Source organism: Hylobates moloch, unplaced genomic scaffold (assembly GCF_009828535.3).
Source record: "Hylobates moloch isolate HMO894 unplaced genomic scaffold, HMol_V3 SCAFFOLD_5, whole genome shotgun sequence".
In the NCBI taxonomy this organism is placed as follows: Eukaryota; Metazoa; Chordata; class Mammalia; order Primates; family Hylobatidae; genus Hylobates; species Hylobates moloch.
Genome location: NW_026652280.1, coordinates 103153476 through 103177478, shown reverse-complemented (window position 1 = coordinate 103177478; position 24003 = coordinate 103153476).

The following is a 24003-nucleotide window of genomic DNA, read 5'->3' as shown; positions in this document are numbered from 1 at the left end:
CGGGTTCACGCCATTCTCCTGCCTCAGCCTCGCCTATAGTAGCTGGGACTATAGGCGCCCGCCACCACGCCCAGCTAATTTTTTGGTTTTTTTTATTTTTTTAGTAGAGACAGGGTTTCACCATGTTAGCCAGGATGGTCTCGATCTCCTGACCTCGTGATCCACCCACCTCCGCCTCCCAAAGTGCTGGGATTACAGGCGTGAGCCGCCACGCCCGACCATGTTCTTCCTCTTGAGGTCCCAAGATAATGTAGGGCTCCTGGGCCTGTCAGAAAGTGACACTGTTTACGTAACACAGGTCAGGAACTCTGTACAAGGACTGTGTAGACAAAGTATGAGGCCAGCTATCCCAAGGGCGTTTTATTGGCTCTATAAGTAAAATTTGATTCCTTAAAGCAATCTGTTTATATTTGAAAGCATGCCATTCTAGTCAAAGCCTTGGTAGAATAACCAGAATCTCTAACTGTGTTCTGTTACAAAAGAAAACAGAATCTTTTTGCACTTATGCAAATAAATATACTGCCATAAGTTGAGAATACTCACAAAATCTTTCTAAATTCTGGAGAAATCAGGTAGGGAGAAAGAAATATGCTCCAAATTTTGTTCACAGGAGTATACTCAATTGGTAAAGTTGTAAATAGTTCAAAAGAAAAAACTTGTATTAACTGAAAAACAAAAGTGTTAGCAATGTTTAACATTATCCACCTCTCCATGAGAGTCTTAGAAGTTTGTTTTTTTTTTTCCTCTCTATTACAATGGTGCAATTTCTAAAGTTATCAGAGACTGGTATTCAAGAGTACCTGTCAGAGTTCTAGGTTTAATTATAAACTGCCTTGTGAAACGGATTAAAGTAGAGAAGGCATCAGACTCCTTTTTGGGGAGAAACCTCTGTTTTCACTTATGAAACCTCATGAGTATAAATAGACAAGTTCCTCTCAGATGTTAAACTTCTTGAGTTTGTATTGTGCTACCTGATTTTTTTTTTCTGAGTGAAAATAGTTATTACAGCAGAAGCTACTCTTGAATGTTTAAGATAGGAAAGAGTGTAGTTTAGACACTTAGAGAAATGGCTTTGTCAAAAAAAAAAAAAAAAAAAAAGATGCACCGTAAAAGCATCACTGGGGCTAGCCTCATGAAAATTCTTTTTTTGGAGACCCAGGATTCAGTGTGGGCTCTGCCCAGAGCTCAGAGATCCTGTTAAAAGATAGAGACTAAAATTAGAACTACCTATCTAAATGAAATTGGTCTCATTATACAACTCTATGATAGATTTCTATAATTTTATGTTTGACTTGGCATTTTTTTTTTGAGACAGGGTCTCATTCTGTTGCCCAGGCTGGAGTGCAGTGACACAATCTCTGCTCACTGCAACTTCCGCATCCTGAGTTCAAGTGATTCTTGTGCCTCAGCCTCCTGAGTAGCTGGGACCACAGGTATATGCTACCACATGTATGCACTGCCACACCTGGTTAATTTTTTTAGTAGAGATGAGATTTCACCATGTTGGCCAGGCTGGTCTTGAACTCCTGACCTCAAGTGATCCACCTGCCTCGGCCTCCCAAAATGCTGGGATTACTGGCATGAGCCACCACGCCTGGCCTGGCGTCTGTTTTACTTTTCCTCTAGCACAACAGACTTTTTCTCTCTATTCTGAGATGTAAATTTTGCTGATTTTTTTCACCTAAAAGTTGTTTCCTTTAATATGCAAATTTAAGGCTATCTAGCTGACAATTGCCTATGGTAATGAAACAGGTTATTCAGATATTAGAAGTTTAAAATAAGAGGAAAAAAAAGAAGTCTTACGAATCTGTAACATTTACTTCTATCTGTGTGCCTAATATGTCTATGTATTCATGTGTTGTGTATATAATGTTTTACTACTACAAATATATAAAAGAGCTCTAATTAATTGGCTTAAAGAAAAAAGTGCTTAAAAAATAGAGACATTAAGTCAAATGCTCTTTCAAGTTCACATGACTTAAGTAAAATGTTAAGCTGGCTTTAAAATTATTGGTAAAATAATTATTAGAAACATCTTAAGAATTGTTAGTTATTTTTTGCATTTATTGATCGAGAGGTTTATACTTATCCCTGCAGAATACTATAAGGTGTCAAAATTTGCCATAAGGATTATAAAACTATAAACCTAGCCCAAAACAAAATGATCTTTGCTTGTTTAATTTTTGATAAATAAGACATTTAATGTTGGTTTAATGAAAACAGCTAAATCCTGAGTTATTGGTTAAATACTCATACTTTTAACCATAAGTTCCTTAGTTAGGTAAATGGCTGAAATTAATAGGTTATAAAAATGATTAACAGGGAAATAACTTTAAATAATGACTGTCACAGTTTTCATAAATAATATAGGTAAACTATCAAATAATTTAATCAGGTAAGTGTAATGGAATAAATGCTTGTAAACAAATTTGTCATAATTTAGAATCTAAGATTATATTAAATATTAATTAAATGTATATTCCAATTTAAACATTATAGGAAAACATTTTAAAAAGTGTTCTTATTAAAGGTAAATATTTTTTGTCTAATTCAAAGGTTTTTTTTTTTGAGACGGAGTCTCGCTCTGTCACCCAGGCTGGAGTGCAGTGGCGCAATCTCAGCTCACTGCAAGCTCCGCCTCCTGGGTTCACGCCATTCTCCCGCCTCAGCCTCCCGAGTAGCTGGGACTACAGGCGCCTGCCACCACGCCCGGCTAACTTTTCATATTTTTAGTAGAGACAGGGTTTCACCATTCACAGGATGGTCTTGATCTCCTGACCTTGTGATCCGCCCGCCTTGGCCTCCCAAAGTGCTGGGATTACAGGCGTGAGCCACCGCACCCAGCCAATTCAAAGGTTATTTAAAGGTTATATATAAAACAAAGTAAAAGGAACCAAGAAGTAAGAGAAATGTAAATTTATAGATATAAGGAGGTATTTTGGCTAAGAAAGGTTAAATGAAAAGTGATTTTATATGAGAAAGTGTCTTGTATGGTGAATTTTTTTGTACTAAAATAAGATAACTGGTTGCTCCAGAAAGAGAGGTGTTTAGGACAAGCCATAAAGTTGAAGCATGTTATGAATGGCCTATGTAAGTTGTAAATAAGGATAGTAAAAAAAGGAATTTATTTTTAAAAAAGGTTATATAATTCAGTTGGTGATAATTAAATGTAATAGACTTTCTAGAGATGATATTTTGATATTAAAATACACGAATACAAAACTGAAGAATTGGTTAGAACAAGATTTTATTAAAAATATTGATTTACTCTTAATGCAAGAAATTTTTAATTTTTAAATTCTATAACCTGTCTCTTTGAAATTCTTCAGATTACTGTATCAGAAGTTTAGCTCTTTCTCTCTTTTGAAAAGGCCTAGGAGGTAACTCTCTTCTTTACCTTTTTTGTGAGATGGACTCTCACTCTGTTGCCCAGTCAGTGGCATGATCTTGGTTCACTGAAACCTCTGCCTCCTGGGTTCAAGCAATTCTTGTGTCTCAGCCTCCCGAGTAGTTGGGATTACATGCATGTGCCATCATGACCCACTATTTTGTGTGTGTGTGTGTGTGTGTGTGTGTTTTTAGTAGAGACGGGGTTTTACTATGTTGGCCAGGCTGGTCTAGAACTCCTGACCTCAAGTGATCCGCCGGCCTCGGCCTCCCAAAGTGCTAGGATTACAGGTGTGAGCCACTGCACCTGGTCTCTTCTTCACCTTTTGTTGGCCCCTATAACTTTTTTTTTTAAATTAATAATCTAAAGTAAGGGACATAATTTTTTTTGGAAAACAGGCAAATGAAAAATCCTTTGGACTTGCCTTTTTAATTGTGTATGCCTGTTATATCTGTATGTTATATGGGTCATGTGGAAGTGATATTTCACTACCAAACTATGTGAAAGAGTTCTAGTTAGTTGACTTTAAAAAAGTAAGCACTTATCAGACTGCTAGAAGCTAGCTCAGATGCCTTTTAATTCACATGGCCTTGATCATCTTTGGTAAGATTAATTTGGTATTTAATCTGAAAATTCTCTCCAGTAGTTTAAAATCTCCCTAAAATGTATAAAATCAAGCTGTGCCCTGACCACCTGGGACACATGTTCTCAGGATCTCTTAAGGGTTGTGTCACAGGCCATGGTTGGTCACATTTTGCTCAGAATAAAACTCTTCAAATATTTTACAGAGTTTGATTTTTTGTTGACAGTAGGCTCAGAGACTCTAGCAGAGACACGTGGTGAAAGATTTATAGACAGAAAAAGGAACATGATATACACAAAACAAAAGTGAGGTACAGAAATAGCTGGATTGGTTACAGCTCAGTGTTGCGTAATTTAAACACAGTTTGAACAGTTGGCCCCCTTTGGCCAAAACTCGGTGATTGTCAGGAGAGTAGGTTACAATCTGTTTAACCTCCATTTAGGTTATAGTTTACTGTGTGCAGAGAAACTTTTAGGCAGAACTTAAAATATGGAAGGAGGCAGCTTTAGGCTAAACTTGATTTAACAGTTTCCATATTTTGGTCATCTTCTCAATTTTGAGAAATTGACCAAAACTTTAGTCATTGTCACCATCATAAATGTGCTTATTTAGTCTTCAAACCCACTGATAAATAGCAGACCAGTGGGTTTTATAAGGTGGGAACAAGAACTTCAGGTTATTTTTTTGGTAAGGGTTAGAGTAGAGGATACCTCCTCATGCTAGAATCTTCTGTTTACAGGAGGAAAATAAAACTTGGTCTGTTTTAGGATCTATCTGTTTCCTTAAAGTCTTAGTTTCATGTGTCACATTTAGCATGAATGATTCCATCTTGGTTTGATCTGGTTTGTTGGGGCCTAGAGCATGAGCTCAGTCCAAAACAATGGCCTCTCATAATTTTGTTTAAAAACTCCCCGCTTTTGGTCAGGTTCTCACTTAGGTGAGAGTATAACCAAAACTTAGAGCCGTAACGCTACTCTCAGTTACCATCATTTTGGGTTTTCATTCTCAGCATGTCATTCATAGGTTACAGTGCCCTCATGGTCACACAGTTCTTTCAGCTCTTCTCATTCTAGTGGAAGAGAGACCATTTAACACTCTAGAGATGGCTGCATGCAAATATTTAAAAGTTTTGAGGGAATACAGCAGACCAGGGAGACTACTATTATGATTATCAAAAGGATAATGCCAAGAGTTTGGCTTATGCTCCTTAGCCAGGGTCCCCATGAACCAAACCAACTAAAATCAAATAGATCAAAGAATGAGTCAGATTAATAGTCTACTCACTTTAACCAAGCAGCCTGTTTATTAATCCCCTGTAACTGAGTCTTTATAATACTGTATGAATTTCTCCAAGGGCAACAAGAAGTGCCAGCAACTGCACAGATACTTTTCTGTTTAGCCAGTTAGCAATCTAGAGCAATTCTATTATTTGGCATAACTTTCACAAGAGAATTTATTTATTTTATTTATTTTATTCTTTTTTGAGATGGAGTCTCACTCTGTCACCCAGGCTGGAGTGCAGTGGCATGATCTCGGCTCACTGCAACCTCCACCTCCTGGGTTCAAGAGATTCTCCTGCCTCAGCCTCCTGAGTAGCTGGGATTACAGGTGTGTGCCACCACGCCCAGCTAATTTTTGCATTTTTAGTAGAGACGGGGCTTCACCATGTTGGTCAGGATAGTCTTGAACTCCTAACCTCGAGTGATCCACCCACCTCAGCCTTCCAAAGTGGTGAGATTACAGGTGTGAGCCACCAAGTCTGGTGTGGAAGCTTGCTTTCTGAGATTCCAGGCTGTTCTCTTCAACTTGGATAAAGACCTTCCCTTTGGATCATCTCTCTTGTCCCTGTACTGCTCATTTTTAAAAACTGCATTCCCTGTAGTTTCTCCCTAGTATGAGTCCCTGTCTTGGAAGGGAGCCTTGGCAGATGAATTTTGAGTTCATAGGGACCAGACTGCTCCAGCCCTCTCAAGTCCTTACTGTGGGCCTCGTGTACTTACCTCCTATTGGAGAGATCAGATCTTTCCCTTTGCAGCTATGTCTTCCATACCTATTACTACTGGAGAGTTCTCAGGTCCATCAGACACTGTCTCCATTTCTTCATTCTTCTTCCTCACACACTGATGCAGAAACCACGCAAGGTTTGTGACTGCTGGTTTGTCCCCACTTGTTTGTATTTTGAGGCTCATGGGAATACTTTGTCATTTTGTTTTTTTGTAAATGTCTGTAGGGTTTGGTTTTGCTATCTAGTTGAGACTCAGCCTATTCAGGCTGCTATGACAAAATACCTTAGAGAGAGTAATTTACCAACAACAGAAATTTATTTCTCACAGTTGTGGAGGCTGAGAGGTTCAAGATCAAGGCACTGGCAGACTCAGTGTCTAGAGAGGGTCTGTTCTTCATAGGTAGTGCCTTCCATGTGTCCTCACATGGCGGAAGGGGTGAACAGGCTCTCTTGAGCTTTTTTTATAAGGGCACTAATCCTATCCGCAGAACCCTCATGATCGAATCCTTTCCCAAAGGCCCTACCTGTTAATATCACCACCTTGGGAGTTAGTTTTCAATATGTGGATTTTGGGGGCAGGGGAGTCACAAACATTCAGACAATAGCAAGTTGCTCGTTTGTTTTTGTGTTAGGATTAGGAAAGATTGAACACCTATGCTGTTGCCCCTGCTGCTGCCATCTTCCCAGAATCTACTATGCTACAGTGTACTTTGCTTTTTGTGTGTATATATATACACACGTATATATGTGTGTATATATATACATATATATGTATATATGCTTTTGTGTATATATATACATATACATGTTTATATATATACATATATATGTTTAAATTAATAGACTTTATTTTTTAGAGCAGTTTTAGTTTCACAGAGAAACTGAGTAGTAAGTACAGAGAATTACTATTTACCCCTGCCCTCTTCAAACTCAAACAGCTTCTTCTATTATCAATGTCATGCGTTCGTGTAGTGCATTTATTACAATTGATGAGCCAGCAGTGATATTTTAACCAAAGTCCTTAACTTACATTAGGGCTCATTCTTTTTGTTGTGTAGTTCCATAGCTTTTGACAGCTGTATAGTGCCATGTGTATTATATTTCTGTGAGCGTTAAAAAGAGGAATGACCCTCTGCTTAGAAGCAGCTTACCTGTTTCTGGTACAGACACCTTAACACATGGATTTATGCAAGGGTTTTCATGGAGGAGATTCTATGTAATGCAACAAATAACAACCTCAAAGAATCCTAACTGTAAAGACAACAAAAGTCTCACAGGGCTAAACCATGTAATGTCTCTTAATTAAGCTGATGGCATCAAATTTCAGTGAAAGAAATTCAAAGGGAATGGAGGAGACCCAGCAGAGGGGGGCAAAACAATATAGTACAGTTATTCAGCTTTCTGGTAATCTGGCCTTAGAGAAGCATGTACTGTGACTTATATATACTTCAGATAATCTTGCATAAAGTCTTTTGATAGATATTGAGAGGCAGCACTAACAATATAAATGTTTTCTTATTAGACATTCTTTCTCAAATGCAAGCCATTGTTTTGCTTGAGATTCTAAGTCTGGGTTCTCTGCAAGAGGAGAGATGGGCTTTAAACATGGGTAATAGTCCACTGACAACTGTGACATTTCACCAGCTAGTGTAGAAAAGCATTGGGAATAGCACCAGATTTCTTGTAGCCTTTTTTGTTTTTGTTTTTGTGTGAAACTGTTTGCAGCTATATGTTCCATAAAGTTTTAACCTTTCCAAGTGGTTTTAACCTTTCCAATCAGACTATATTAATAGTAACTGTTTTCCATTTATTTAAAAAAGTTTTTTCTTCCATTTCTTTTGAAATTACCTTATAATACCACTGACTATACACAAGGGGGAGATCACATAATTTGTTGACAATTTTGATCAGTATGTTCTCACCAAAAGTGCACATCAACCCGAAAGAGCCAAAAGAGTGTGTATGTTTCCTCTTGTTGCTATAACAATTATTACAAACTTAGTGGCTTAAAGCAACACAAATTTATTATTTTACAGTTCTGGAGGTCAGAAATTTGAAGTGGGTCTCAGGGGGCTGAAATCTAGGTGTCAGCAGAGCTGTACTCCTAGAGGCTCTAGGGAAGAATCTGTTTTCTTCCTTTTTCCAGCCTCTAGAGGGCGCCCACATTCTTTGGCTTGGTCCCTCAGCCCGTAATTGTAAAACTACCTCTGCTTCTGTCGTCCCATTTACTGTAACTCCTCTGCACCCTTCTTCCTTGCACCCTACACCCTCGTTATTACATTGGGCCCGCCCATGTAATCCAGGATAATCTTCCTATCTCAAGGTCCTTACTTAATCACATCTGCAAATCCCTTTTGCCATGTGTGGTAACGTATTCACAGACTCCAGAGACTTATTTGGACCTTTTTGGGTGCCCATTATTCTGACCTCCACAAGTGTATTTAGATAATTATCTAGTTCTTCCATTTATTTTTGTCCTGAATCTTCTGGATTTTTGGTTAGTAGGTAAAATTTTTGACTATTATAAATTTCCTTTGAGTAATTAGGAAGATTTTATACATTTTAAATTATTTCCTGGTGAACTTTTAGGCTGATATTCATCAATAAATGAATAGGTTATATCTATCTCAATACCTAACAGTTTATTCTTTAAGTGATGACTATTATCTAATTAGGGACTTGGAAGAACTTCAAAGCTTAGTCTTCTAGATTTTACAAAGTGATAGATTGCTCTATTATTTATCATTTTGTTTCCAAATTGAGTATAAAATAGTCAATGGATACGGAAAATGAGACCTCGGAGCTGTTTCCTCTTTTGCAAAGTGAGCAATAAGATGCTCCCCACCTCTCTGTCCAGTTCTTGCATTCAGTAGAAAGACTAAATACGCCTAGAAGACAATGAAATATGTTGAGTGACTCAAAGTTGCTCAGAAATTACCATGAGGAATACCCATCCTAGCTTTCCTTGAACCCTGGACTGCAGTGCTCATCACCGTTAAATCTCATGGAATATCTGGTGGGATAGATTTTGAGTTGTTGCTTTTTGGGTACTCTGCCAGGTGGTACTGTACAGCAGACACATTAAGAGTGACTGAAGTGCAATATTTGTGTCCTCCCCTGAGTGGGATTAGAATCAGAGAAAGCAGGTTCTAAGACATAGAAACCTGTCATGTGAAAAGTCTTCAGATGAACAAACTGCAGAATATTTACGGTTGCAAGAAAAAAGTACAATGAGTTCTAAGACCCTCCTGGAAAATGAGGTTGAGTCATACTGAGGATAGTGCTTCTCACGGGGGAGCTGGGAGGGGAAGGAGGCAGGGCAGAGCTGGCAGCTGCAGGAAGCATGGGCTCTGCCTGTAGGATTTTTCATTCCACAGCAGAAACCGTGGAAACCGCAGCCATCTTCAGCATGGAGAGGGCTGGGGAATAAAGGGGGGGGGAGAATAAAGACTGGGAGATTATCACAAAACTATTACTTGTATTCCCTTGGTTTCTGGTATCACAAGGGTTGTAGAGCACTTAACAATTTTTTTTTTCCTTGAGATGGTCTCGCACCCAGGCTGGAGTGCAGTGGCATGAACATAACTCACTGCAGCCTTGACTTCCCAGTCTCAAGCAATCTTCTCGCCTTACTTCCCCAAGTAGCTAGGCGCACACCAACGTGCCCAGCTAATTTTTGTATTTTTTGTAGAGACAGGGTTTTGACATGTTGCCCAGGCTGGTCTCGAACTCCTGAGCTCAAGCAATCTGCCTGCCTCAGCCTCCCAAAGTGTTGGGATTACAGGCGTGAGCCACCGTGCCTGGCCACAATATATTTTTCTCTTTGGAATGAGGTAATAAAAGCAACCACTTACTGAGGAGCTCCCAGGTACTAGATATTAAATGAGGCACTTTTTTCAAGTTCAACAGAGCTTAAAGGTAAAAGAAAAAAAAAGAAAGAAAGAAAGAAAAAGAAAAGAAAAAGAGACATTTTATACCCATAATATGTCATTTAATTCTCACACATCTATTTAGATACCTCCATTTTTAAACGTGAGGAAACAGCTCCAAGAGATTTATAAGCTTTCCCAAGATCACACAGCTAGTAAGTTATGGAGCAGGAATTAAAACCAAAATCTCTCTGACAAGTTTCATGCTTTTTAACTAAATCACAGCAAACTACACTACCAGTCTTTTATACATGATGGTGAAATCTCTCAATAAATATGGAGAGTGCCAAAGCTAATCTCATTATCATTCCCAGAAACATACTGGAACAGGAATTAAAAGAAATTAAGGAGTGTATAAGCAAAAACTCAGTTGTATATTAAAAAACCCAATTCCCTCTGAGAAAGAGAAAGAGCTGGAGTCCTTTAAAAATTAACTGCCTGTTTTTCTGTGGCCAATAAGCCTTATCTCTCCTCCTTTCCCAAACATTGTAAAAACCCTGTTTCCCTAGCTATACAACTACAAAGTCACTCAACAAATAAACTCAAGTCATAAAACATGTGTATCCTTAAAAAATAAAAAAAATATATGTCTCAATTAACTAAATAACTGCCTTTGTTTCTCGCTTCTATAATATGCTTCCCCCTGCACAAATCTCCCCCTGCCCCAAAAAATACTTAAAAAATAACTCTTTATTCAAAACTCAGTCCTTTAAGTATTAATCCGACTGGGCCAATACACCTAAATAGTTAATAAATATCCTTCTAAACCCCATCAGTCTCTCTAATTCCTTAAAAGTCGCGCAAAAATACAACTGTTGAAACCTGTACTTACTCTCTCATTGTTAGACCCAGGTTTCTATATGAAGGTCAAACATGGTCTGATAAGCTTCGTTAAGTAAAAGAAAGCAAGTTGCCTTGAGGTCCTGCAGGGAGCATCAGACGCCCCTGAAGCTTGCGACTCATTTATCTTTAGCACAGTTCAATAGGGCACTGTGATAGGAATAGCCCTCTGTTGGGGGATGAAGGGTAGGAGTAAGACAAAGGGAAACTTCCAGATGGAGAGAGGAGATGTCTCACTTTCCTCCCTGCTGTTTCCCTATCATGTTTCCCTTTCTTTTCTTCCAAATGCTGTCCACTATAATTATAATTTGCTTGTTACCTTAACTAAGCTTCTTTATTTCTTATAATCCACCCTCCCCCTGTCTTCTTTCTCTCTTAAGATTATTTCCCTTATTTTTAAGCATCTAAATATATTCCTAAAATGTAAATTTTAAATTTAAAATACACTCTTTTAAAATTGTCTCTATACATGTAAACTGAAGGTAACTGATAATATTAGCAATACTGATATTATAAAATATGTAATTACTACCAAGAGAAGAGAGTGTTAATAGGTACTCACTAATTTTGAGGGGCTTGGGGGAGAACTGAATTAAAATAAAATGTAATTGAAAGTAACAGCAATACGGCCGGGCGCAGTGGCTCATGCCTGTAATCCCAGCACTTTGGGAGGCCGAGGCGGGCGGATCACCTGAGGTCGGGAGTTCGAGACCAGCCTGACCAACATGGAGAAACCCCGTCTCTACTAAAAATACAAAATTAGCCAGGCGTAGTGGCACATGCGTGTAATCCCAGCTACTAGGGAGGCTGAGGCAGGAGAATCGCTTGAACCTAGGAGGCGGAGGTTGTGGTGATCGAGATCGTGCCATTGCACTCCAGCCTGGGCAACAACAGCGAAACTCCATCCTCAAAAAAAAAGTAACAGCAATACTTATAACTTAGAGAAAAGGAAAGTTTAACATGGAAATTAAATTAAGAGAAATTGAGATTGTGATTTCTTTTGCTGTTTTAGAGAAAATTTTCCAGTGGTCTGATTTCACAAAACTCTTCGCAGCAATCTAAAAAATTTATGAACTCAGGCAACCTCACACACATACATAAAAGGTATGAAGCATTAAATTTTATTTAGATTAATGGAATCAACAGACTGTTAAAGCTGAGTGAGACCTCAGAGACTTTTTCTTCCAGAGTGACAGAAACTCTTTGAGACCAAGGACAATGTCTTGTTCTTTGGCTGTAGAAAGCAAAGCCCCAAGCCCAGTTAGTACTAGGCGTTCTGTAAATATTTTTTACCTGAATGAGAAAACGTGAGGCCCAGAGAGATAATTGACTCATAACTTCATATAGCAAATTTGTTGTGGAGACGGGCCTACGACTGGGGTCTCCTGAGCCTTGTCCATTAAAAAAAATTTTTTTTTGTCCTTTTTGCTCATCATAGACTTGAAGCTCATGGCTTGTTCATTTTGAATCACCACAGCTCCACACTCTTCATCTGTTTATCTTTTTTTTTTTTTTTTTTTTTTTTTTTTTTTTTTTTTGCTCTGTCACCCAGGCTGGAGTGCAGTGGCGCGATCTCGGCTCACTGCAAGCTCCGCCTCCCGGGTTCACGCCATTCTCCTGCCTCAGCCTCCCGAGTAGCTGGGAATACAGGCGCCCGCCACTGCGCCTGGCTAATTTTTTGTATTTTTAGTAGAGACGGGGTTTCACCGTGTTAGCCAGGATGATCTCGATCTCCTGACCTCGTGATCCACCCGCCTCGGCCTCCCAAAGTGCTGGGATTACAGGCGTGAGCCACCGCGCCCGGCCTCTTCATCTGTTTATCTATTTAAATTCAGCTTCAGGCAGTGTGTGTGTGTGTTCCGAATTCTGCTTTTTTCATATATGTATATTGCAGGTATATTGGTTCTTTATTGCTGCCGTAACAAATTACCATAAATTTAGTAGCTTAAACAACATGGGCCTGGTGCGGTGGCTCACACCTGTAATCCCAGCACTTTGGGAGGCTGAGGAGGGAGGATTGCTTGAGCCCAAGATTTCAGAATCAGCCTGGGCAACATGGTGAGACTCAGTCTCTACAAAAAAGAAAAAAAAATTTAGCAGGATATGGTGGTATGTGCCTGTAGTTTCAGCTACTTTGGAGGCTGAGGTGGGAAGATCAATTGAGCCTGGGAGGTTAAGGCTGTAGTGAGCCTTGACTGCACCACTGCACTCCAGTTTGAGCAACACAGCAAGACCCTGTCTCAAAAAAAAAATTAATTTAAAAATAAAAAAGGAAAACAGCACAAATATATTATTATGTTACAGTTCTGTAGATTAGAAGTCCAAACTCGGTTTCACTGGACGAAAATCAAGGTGTCAGCAGGGCTATGTTCCTTTCTGGAGGCTCCATGGAAAAGCTTGTTTCCTCACCTTTTCTAGCTTTTAGAGACCACCCACATTTCTTGGCTAGTGTCTCCTTCTTCCATCTTCAAAACCAGCAACATTGCATCTCTCTGTGCCTTACTTTCATAATCACATCTTCCTCTGGCTCTCACTCTTCTGCCTCCCCTTTCTACTTTTAAGGACTCTTGTGACTACATTGGGCACACCTAGATAATTCCTATTGCAAGGTCATTTGATTAGCAACTTTAATTCTATCTGTAACCTTAGCTCCCTTTTGCCATGTACTCTCATATACTCATAGGTTCTGGGGATTAGGACATGGACATCTTTGCAGGGCAGGGGGCATTATTCTGCCTTCCTCATCGAGTACTAACATAGTTGACATTTTTAACATCATTTTACTAGTTAAAGAATTTAGCTGGCCAGGCCCAGTTGCTTACAGCTGTAATCTCAACACTTTGGGAGGTCGAGGTTGGTGGATCACTTGAGCCCAGGAGTTTGAGACCAACCTGAGCAACATGGTGAAACATGACTCTACAAAAAATACAAAAATTAGCTGGGTGTAGTGGCATGTGCCTGTAGTCTCAGCTACTCAGGGGCCTGAGGTAGGAAGAACACTGGAGCCTGGAAGGTTGAGGCTGCAGTGAGCTGTGATTGCACCACTGCACTTCAGCCTGGGCCACAGAGCAAGACTCTGTCTCAAAAAAAAAAAAAAAAAAAGAATTTAATTGTTTGTACAATCTGGCAATTAATGAATGTCCTATTTATTTATTTATTTATTTGAGACGGAGTTTTGCTGTATCACCCAGGCTGAAGTGCAGTGGCACAGTAATAGCTTACTGCAACCTCGACTTCCTCAGGCTCAAGCGATCCTCTTGCCTCAGCCTCTTGAGTAGTTGGGGCTACAGGCCTGTGCCACCATGCCTGGCTAATTTTTTTGATTTTTAGTAGACATGAAGACTCACTATTTTGCTCAGGCTGGTTTTGAACTTCTGAGCCCAAGCAGTTCTCCTGTCTCAGCCTCCCAAAATACTGGGATTACAGGCTGAGCTGCTGCTCCCAGCCTTGAATTCCCTTTTCAGTGTGGGCTCTGTAAGTATGTCCTTCCATCATAATGGTCCAACATCCTCTTTTTGTAACAAATGTTTTGTAATGCTCCCTTTGCTCTCCTGAAATGAAGTTCATAGATAATATAACATATACATGCCTAACTTAAAAAACCAAATGGTCATGTAAAGGAGAAATAAAAGGGAGGTAATTTATGATAAAATGCTGTTAATTTCAAGAAAGTGATGATGATTGTACCACTTTGTGAATATTATTAAAACCACTGACTTGTACATTTTAAGGGCAAACTTTATGGCATGTAAATTATATCTCAATAAAGTAATAAAGAATATGGCTATTATAACCTAAAAAAATGCTGTTAATTCCAATATGTAATTTCTGAAACATAGCTACTTAGAAGACATAATGATAGAATAAGACTCTTGCAAGTACACATAGAATCACTGTGGTTGCAATAACTACAGATACTGGATGATACAGATTAATTATGCTGGCAAATCAGATTTGTTGTTAGTCATCTAATTTTACAAAATGTGAACAACTCTTGGGAACATTCCAAACAACATGAAGTTTAGTTTTACTTGATTTACATGACAGTTGCATTCCTGGAAAATTTGGTAATATTTACGCTGTACAAAAATGCTTTGTGTTTATATGTAAAATGAAATTAGGCTCCAGGTTCAGATAATCATAAACAGTGTTTTTACTTACATAAAGACTGAGAGGATTTATAAAGTTGTGTAGGACGTGGGGGCAGTTTACCATTGCCCTGACCCATGGATTGCACAACATCTAATATGTAACCCTAACACTACCCAGAAAATGCTGGCAGTGCCTGCCAGTCATTGTGACAACCAAAAAAAATTGAGACTCATTCTAGAAGTGAAATCATCCCGGTTGAGAATCATTGGTCAGTGGGTCAGCATTTTTGAGTTACCTGGGATTTTCATTAGGAGAGACGACAATAATAAAGTTGATATTTGTTGACCATTAGTTATGTGTCATATGCTGTTCTAAACGTTTTGTCTATTTTAACTCATTTAATCCTCACAACAACCCTATAGTCTAGAGTCTATTATTATTCCCAATTTACAGATGGGGGAATTAAAACTCATTGAGGTTAAGTAACTCATCCATGAAATCATAGCTAGTAAGTAAAGAAATCAGAATTCAAACCTAGGCAGTTTGGTGCCAGAGCCTGTGTAAGTAACCATTGCACCCCACTCTGTTATGGTAGAAGCTGATCAGTCCTGAATCAGTTCCCCAAAAATACAGTGATTTAAATAAAATTTATTAGTGTATCCTAAGTGAATCTGACTAAGCCTGTTGCTGGGGAAATCGGTCAAGGTCATTTGACTCCCTTTCTAGCTGCCCTGCCTGTTTCTCTCTCTCTCTCTCTCTCTCTCTCTCTCGCTTACACACACACACACACACACACACACACACACACACACACACACACAGTCTTTTTCAAGGTCATTTGACTCCCTTTCTAGCTGCCCTGCCTGTTTCTCACTTAAACACACACACACACACACACACTCTCTCTCTCTTTCTCTCTCTCTCTCTCTCATAGTATTTCTTCCCCCGTCTGGCTCACTGGAAGAAATGACAATGTCATAGCTGCTCTAGGTCTGTGAATGATGACAGTAAGGACTGGTGAAAATGAGTCAGGAGTCATTCATTGGAAAGATTGTGTATGTATTGTATTTTCACCACTAATATAGTAACTTGGTTATAGTTGCTTGGTAACTATACACTGTTCTAAGTAATCCTTAAAAACTGGCTCTGGTGAATGCCCACAGAGATTTTTCCACTTCTTTTTGCAGCCTCCAGTTCTCACTACTGTAACAGGGCAACAAAAATCCCATAGTCCTTATGTCATCCCTTTGCCCACGCTCCTCTTTTGTGTTTGGCATCCACTCTTAGCACTCTTTTGCCAAGTTCTGCAAGTTAGGAATTTGAACCCATGGCATGAAAACACTTCTAATAGCTCTTAAAATTACTATTTTTATATATTTAATGGCAAAATTCCAACACTGCTGTCCCTTATTAAAGGAGAATAATTAAATAAATTTCATATTTTGAGTGGAAGACACCTGACCACACTGAATTTGGATGTTTTAGTTCCCTACTCTGAGAGGCAGGCTCAGTGGAATCCCAGGACATTAGGGCTGGAGGAAATAGGGAACTCCCTGCTCAGAACAGAGGGCTGCCCCAGGACAAAACCCTGCTGTGTGTTTTCTGTGTGACTTTAGGTAAATTAGTTAAGCTCCTCAAGACTCAGTTTTCTTATCTGTAAAGGCAGATAACACTAGTTCCTAACTCACAGTGTTGTAGTCGTGGAGAATGAAATGAGAGGATGGGTGTACAACAACAAGAACATTGGGTACCCAAGGCAAAGTGATTGGATGGAACAAGAAGTAAAGATCACAGGTGCTCCAAGGTCACCCAACTTTAAAGGTCTGAAGCAAATATGCAGGGGGTGCCATCAGTGGCTAGAGTTTATTAATCAGGGATCTCTACATGCTTGGTCGTCCATGCAGTTCTTATTTATTTATTTATTTATTTTGAGACAGAGTCTTGCTCTGTCGCCCAGGCTGGAGTGCAATGGTGCAGTCTCGGATCTCTGCAACCTCCGCCTCCTGGTTTCAAGTGATTCTCCTGCCTTAGCCTCCTGAGTAGCTGGGACTTCAGGTGCATGCCACCACACCCGGCTAATTTTTGTATTTTTAATAGAGATGGGGTTTCACTATGTTGGCCAGGCTGGTCTCAAACTCCTAACTTCGTGATTCTCCCGCCTCAGCCTCCCAAAGTGCTGGGATTACAGGTGCAAGCCACCGTGCCCGGCCCATGCAGTTCTTTAAAAACATTTTAGTAATTTGCCTACCTTAAATTCAGGAGATTTCATATAACAACCTGAATTTTTGGCTTCTCTTGAAACTGTGGGAAGGTCTAAAAATCCTCTGCCCTCTTTCCTGTATGGCCACAATAGATAAGAACTGGGTAGGGATTACCTCCAAGGGCATTCTCTCTTTAAGTACTTGTGATCAGCAGCTCAAAGGCATTTGAATTGGCTGTTGCCTGGCACCCAGAACATCTTACCCAATAACTGCACATAGCAATGATAAGAGCCAGCAGGGGTCAAGTCCTTCTCATGTGGAGGAGATAGAAAAGCAAGAACCCAATACTGAAGATTACTAACCACATCATCTAAGAACTCCTGTAACTGAAGTAGAGTATCAGTAATCTTAGCCATTCACCAGAAACATTTAGTCCCATTCATCAGAAATGTTTCAAGCTAGTGAACAAGAATGTGTTTTCATGCCTGTCATATCAGGGCATTCAGTTACATACTCAAAAGGAAGTCCTTGAATCAGGAAAATGGCTCTGGTCAAATAACATTTCTATGGTTTGTCTTTTCCTTTTTCTAATACATCTAGAAAAGTCTAATTTTAAAATACTCCAAGGATGCCTCGTTGATCTTATTTGGGGAAGGGAAGAATAGGAATGTTTGAAATTCTCAAAATAATCTTAAAACATAATTAAGGTAAATATTTGATTTAACTAAACACTCTGTCATTTAGTAGGAAATGATCAAAGTGGCAAGAACCAAGTAGCAATTTGGGGGACTTCAGACCCTTACTCCCACAAAGACACCCCACTCCCCAATAAATATTCAATATAAGTAAAATAATGGTTTTTTTGCCATTGCAAATGAGGGGCAAGACAAGTGCCCAAGTGCCACATCTCTTCCCAGACCGTTACCCTAGGTCCTTCCTTTTTAGAAATTTCCAAGAGACAATGAAGAGGTTGATGGCTGCCTATACCCCTCTCTCTGAAGGGAGTTGTGAATTAAATCAACAGGAATTAGGTCTCATTCCACAGAATCATTCATCCCTGCATTAGTGACTTTATTGCAAATAATGTGGCTTTATGGTTTGTTTTGTTGAAGTCCATCTGACTCCCTGTTTTGAACATGATACAGGTGCTTGGTTGGAACTGTGATCAGAATTACTTTTTTATTTTTATTTTCTAAATTTTTATAGAGGTGGGGTTTTGCTATGTTGGCCAGGCTGGTCTTGAACTCCTGGTCTTACGTGATCCTCCCACCTCAGCCTCCCAAAGTGCTGAGATTACAGGCATGAACCACTGTGCCTGGCCCAGAATTATTTTTAAAAGTAATGATGCTTGACTTAGCCCTGTTAAGTCTTCAAAATTCTGGTCAGTCTCCTTTGGTTGTAAATACTTAGAAAAACTATACATGAGCAAAATAGAGAAGAATTAGATAAACATGGCTTTGTATATAGCAGTGTCCCAGTAAGCAAGCAAACTGATATTCCTTACATACCCTATTTCAGAGGGCAGGCTGAGGGGCGCTCAGGCAGAAATACAGTAAGTTCAACTGAATGGCAAGTTCTTCAATCCAAGATTGAAGTGTGTGGCAAGACATGCCAGGAACTCTTACAAGCAGTTGGCATGAATTAACTTCTTTGATTCTCACAGCAGCCCTAAAAGTAGGAAATATTATTGTGTCCCTTTTACAAGTAAGGAAACCAAAGGACAGAGAGGGAAAGTAACTGCCCAGTCACACAGCTAGTAAGTGGCAGAGGTGGGGCATAGACCCAGGCAGCCTGAAGGTTGTACTCTGATAATGAGATGAATTTCTGGCAAGCGCGTTTTGCTGACCTCTCCAAGGCAGACCTAATGTGGTGACAAAACCTATCACACTTGCTTACTGTGGCACGCTGCTTTTGCGTTGTGACACAGCATAGCTACAGTGCTTACAGCACAATGCTGTGAGCCCAGAGGAGCTTCATGTCACCTTTAGTGACCCAAATTAGACCTAAGAAAATTGTTAGCCAACAATGACAGCATCCTTACATCACGTCAGCCCTTTAAAAAGTGGTGAAATTTAATACTCGGTTTGCTTTTGAAATCAGGTTCACCCAACCTCCACTCTTAGCTGTGCATTAAATAAATGTAGAAATTGCCTCCTTTTTCACCTTGAGTCTCAAACAACAGCTCTGGACTCAGAGCTAATAGACTTCCCGAATCCAACCAATTCAAGCAGTCAATGAGGCATCCTGGCAAATGAGGACATTTCTCCAGGGGATGAGGCTGTCCTTGGTGCCCTTGCTCCCCTCTGCCAGCAGGATAGGTTCTGTGAGTTATGCTTCTGGTCATGTTGGTGGGTTTGTGCTGACCTGTCCCCAGTAGACTCCTTTGTGATGAGGGGTGGGACTGATGAGATGCCTGGTCAAAGTGGCAGAATCTGTGACTGTGAAAGATGGTGAGACTGCCAGGTGTAAGGAAGGACTTAAGTTGATGGGCACCAAACAGAGACTGGAACAAGTCCATCTTGATAGCCAGGTCTCCACTACACAATTCAGTTTTTGCTCCCTTAGCAGTTCACTGTCAAATTAGAAATCCATCCTGTTTTAGTCTTTAAAGCCTTGATATAATTTAACTATAGTCAGCAGAAACAAACAAATGAACAAAATCCAACAATAACTTGTGAGGCTCTTCCTTTCCTATAACCCGAGGTCATCAGACATAGTGGTTAAGGGTGTGGGTCCCTGGAAGAAGACTGCATGGCTTGAATCCTGGCCCTGTTACTCACCAGATGCATAACCTTAAGCTCTGGGTATCTCAGTTTCTTCATCTTTAAAATAGGAATAATGATAGTTGAAGACTAAGAGTGCCTCATAGTAAGACCTTAGTAATTACCACTATCTCTGTTTCCAGTCATCCTCAGGTAGTTCAGTGTAATCTGGTAGAGACATATACTAGCTGTGAAGAAGTAATTATGTTATTTTGGCTCTCCCCTTTTTCTCTTTGCTTCTTGCACTGCTATGTGACAGCTCTCGGGTGCCAAACAGCCTCTTCTTGTGACTTAGGTTTCCAATTTATAACAAACAGAAACAAACAAAAAAGCGGTAGTACTTACTCTAGCCACACCCTAAGTGAGGGCAGATGCAGGACTGTTGCCATGGTGATGCAGAGTATTTTGTAAAACACTTGGCCCGGGGGCAGTTAATGAGTCATACTCAGGGATGGGTGGGGAAAGGGCAACTGCTTTCAATTAAAAGGGACAGGCCAATAATAGTTGAATTGGGAGACTGCCTTGGTTCCTGCAGTACATCAGAGACACCTTGGGGCTGAGGGTTTGGTTATACACTTGGTCCATTTGTTGTGTGGACATTTTCTATTTCCTTCCTCTGGGTAGAGGGAGCGATACAGTAGATTCCCTTTTGCTCTTCCGCTTATATAAAAAACTTCCAACTTAGTTCTGATAAAATAAGTTCTGTTTTCCTGTGAAGTGTTGACACAACTAAAGCTAGTGAAAGGATTTTTGTGACTTTCTTCCATCCCCTGTGTCTTTGCACATATTCATGGTCCATAAGTAAGGCATCTGAAACATATTATTCAGCATTATCCTAAACTTTTCAGCAGGAAGTGTTTGAACAACTATACGCAACGTAATTTCAGGATGGAGGATCTATACCTTACATGACTCCTCTGAAATTTCGTGCTGGTTGAAGTCAGTAAACCTGCCTCAAGCACGCTGAGAAGGGATTACATGTTGCCTCCTGATAGGGTGTGTCATACACCTCAAGTGGTTTGTTATGATTAATATTGCTCAATTCTCATTGACTACTCATAGCATATTGGGCAGGAGCAGAGTGTGGACATACCCTCTAGGAAATGACATGCTAATAAATGTCAACCACTCAATCACTTAACTAGGTCTTACTGAGCTGTTGCCATGAGAAAGGCACCATGCTAGAATATAATCAGGAGTTTAAACATTGTAAAACACAGCTCTTTCCCACTGAGAGCTTATAATCTTAGATGAGAAGGAAGAGAAAAAAGTAGGAAAAAATAACTTGCAATAATATGATACGCATGGTAATATTAAATGAATAGTACCAGAAATGGGTGATACGTGTGTAGAGGAGGGAGAAATTACCATGGGCTGTGGTGGTCAAGGAAGGTGGGATTTGACATAAGTTTTGAAGTGTGAGTAGAGAAGAGGGTGAGGCCATTCAGGAAAGGAGAAAAGATCAACAGCACAGAGATTGGGCCTCATCCCTGGAACTTGGTCCATGTAAGGATGTGAGGACCGGCCAAGGGAGGGCTAGAAACTGGGGACAAGACAAGTCATTTGGGTGGGGTGCTATTAGCATATCACGGAGGGTCATTAGTACAGAGGGTAGTACTTCTGGAGCCAAACAAAACCAGAAGAACTATGTGGAATCCAAAGGAGGCTATTCAAAAACTTGCAAGTTATGGGCCTGCCAAGGAAGGAAAAAGTGAAAAGAATAGAGATTTCAGTCAACCCAAGTCATACAATCAAGTGCAGAAATTAACAACATAATTTTATAAGGTGTGAAGGATCTGATGAATTGGCATGGTGATATTACAATGACTCAAAAGCCAAATGAAAGCTCTCATTAATCAGAAAAATATGTATACTAAATCTTCTATGTCAGTTTTATAATATTTAAGGGCATTTGATTATTATGAAAGGCACTCTTTAAAAGTGATTGTTGAGTTTTGCTTGATTAAAAACTAGGATATGAAGATTTATACTTAAGGCACAAAAAGATGAAAAACCTGGGTTTCTTTTTTTTTTTTTTTGAGACGGAGTCTCACCCTGTCGCCCAGGCTGGAGTGCAGTGGCGTGATCTTGGCTCACTGCAAGCTCCACCTCCCAGGTTCACGCCATTCTCCTGCCTCAGCCTCCCGAGTAGCTGGGACTAGAGGCGCTCACCACCACGCCCGGCTAATTTTTTGTATTTTTTTTTTTAGTAGAGATGGGGTTTCACCGTGTTAGCCAGGATGGTCTCGATCTGCTGACCTCGTGATCCACCCGCCTCGGCCTCCCAGAGTGCTGGGATTACAGGCACGAGCCACTGCTCCTGGCCAAACCTGGGTTTCTGAAATTTAATTTATTAAAATTAAATTAATAAGGCAAATATTAATTTTAAAAATCAAAATTTTGCAAATAATTTTTTCTATGTACAGTTGCTGCCTTCAAGGACACCAACAGCCCCACATCACTCTGGGGCCAGTTTTAGAAGCAGACTTTCAGGGAGCAAGTCGGGCGGGGGAGGGGAGGTGGGCTGCAATGGGAAAGGCAGAGATTGCTGCAGGTGAGCACAGCACGGAGGGTGTCCATGGAGGCCAAAGGTGATTCAGGCCAGCAGGGGTGGTAGTGGGAGAGTAGATATAGGATCTATCAGTCCTTGGGAGTGGGGCTTGCAGAGGGACTTTATTCCCTCAAGGTATTGTAAAAGTAAAAGAATCAAAATTGAGGCCCGGCGTGGTGGCTCACACCTGTAATCCCAGCACTTTGGGAGGCCGAGGCAGGCAGATCACAAGGTCAGGAGATCGAGACCATCCTGGCTAACATAGTGAAACCCTGTCTCTACTAAAAATACAAAAAATTAGCCAGGCGTGATGGCGCCTGCCTGTAGTCCCAGCTACTCAGGAGGCTGAGGCAGGAGAATTGCTTGAACCTGGGAGGCAGAGGTTGCAGTGAGCCAAGATCGCACCACTGCACTCCAGCCTGGGTTACAGAGTGAGACTCTGTCTCAAAAAAAAAAAAAAAAAAAAAAGAATCAAAACTGAATCACTTGTGTTAAAAATTCTCACAAATGGAGCTGGGGAAGGTTCTCATGCAGAAAAGAATCTGCAAAACCCACAATCTTTTACAAAGGCCATCACAAACTTACACAAAAAAAATACTTTTGTGAGGACATCTGCCAGCACCTGCCTGTCTAACTTGGGACTGGTGCCACTAGTGTTATTGATCCTTGTAGCCAAGGATAATTGATACAAAACAATTATGTAATCCCCCTCTTTCATTCTTTAAAAATCTTTATCTTCCTTTACCTCCCTGAATATGCATGTTTACTATGGCATGTGTATTCCCATTGCAGTGCCCATTGCCAAATAAATATGATATAATATAATTTATTTATTTTGAAACAGGGTCTTGCTCTGCCACCTAGACTGGAGTGCAATGGCACGATCATAGCTCACTGCAACCTTGAACTGCTGGGCTCAAGCGATCCTCCTGCTTGCCCTTCTGAATAGCTTAAGACTGCAAGGTGTGCCACCATACCCAACTAATTTTTAAAAATTTTTTTGTAGAAAAATTATGTTGCTCAGGCTGGCCTCCAACTGTTGGCCAGAAGCAATCCTACTGCCTTGGCCTACTGAAGTGTTGGGACTAGAGGTTATAGGTGTGAGCCACTCACTGTGCCTGACCTCATTTTCTTTTCTCTTTCCTTCTTTGTTTCTTTTTCTCCTCCTTCTCCTCTTCTTTTTCCTTCTTCCTTTTTCTTCTTTCTTCTTCTTCTTCTTTTTTCAGAGCTAGCTGTTTCTTTATTTTGGAAAAAAACAATTGAATTGTTTTTTAGTTGGGGGTATGGGCAAGAGGAGGTACCCCAGGGGAGGCTAGGGCTGAGCCTCAGGTGGGTCTCTTGTTCCCCTTGCTTCCCTACACAGCGGCCTCCCCTGCAGGCTCTGGGGCAGCCACAGGAGCAGGAGGCTGGGAGGGGCTGCCATGACCATTCACTGGGGCAGGACAGCAGAGGGCTGGACACCAGCTTGTTATTGCTGGTTTGGATCTTTTTCAAAACCATGGCCTTGGAAGAGCTGGTATGACTGAAGGAGGCAGAGCTCTTGCCAGAGTCAAAGCTGGAACCCAGGCCGTGGTTGAGGCCAGAGCTTGTGAGGCCCAGTAGGCCGAGCTCAGCCCATCTGAGCAGCCACTGGTGGTCTTTGTATGGATACT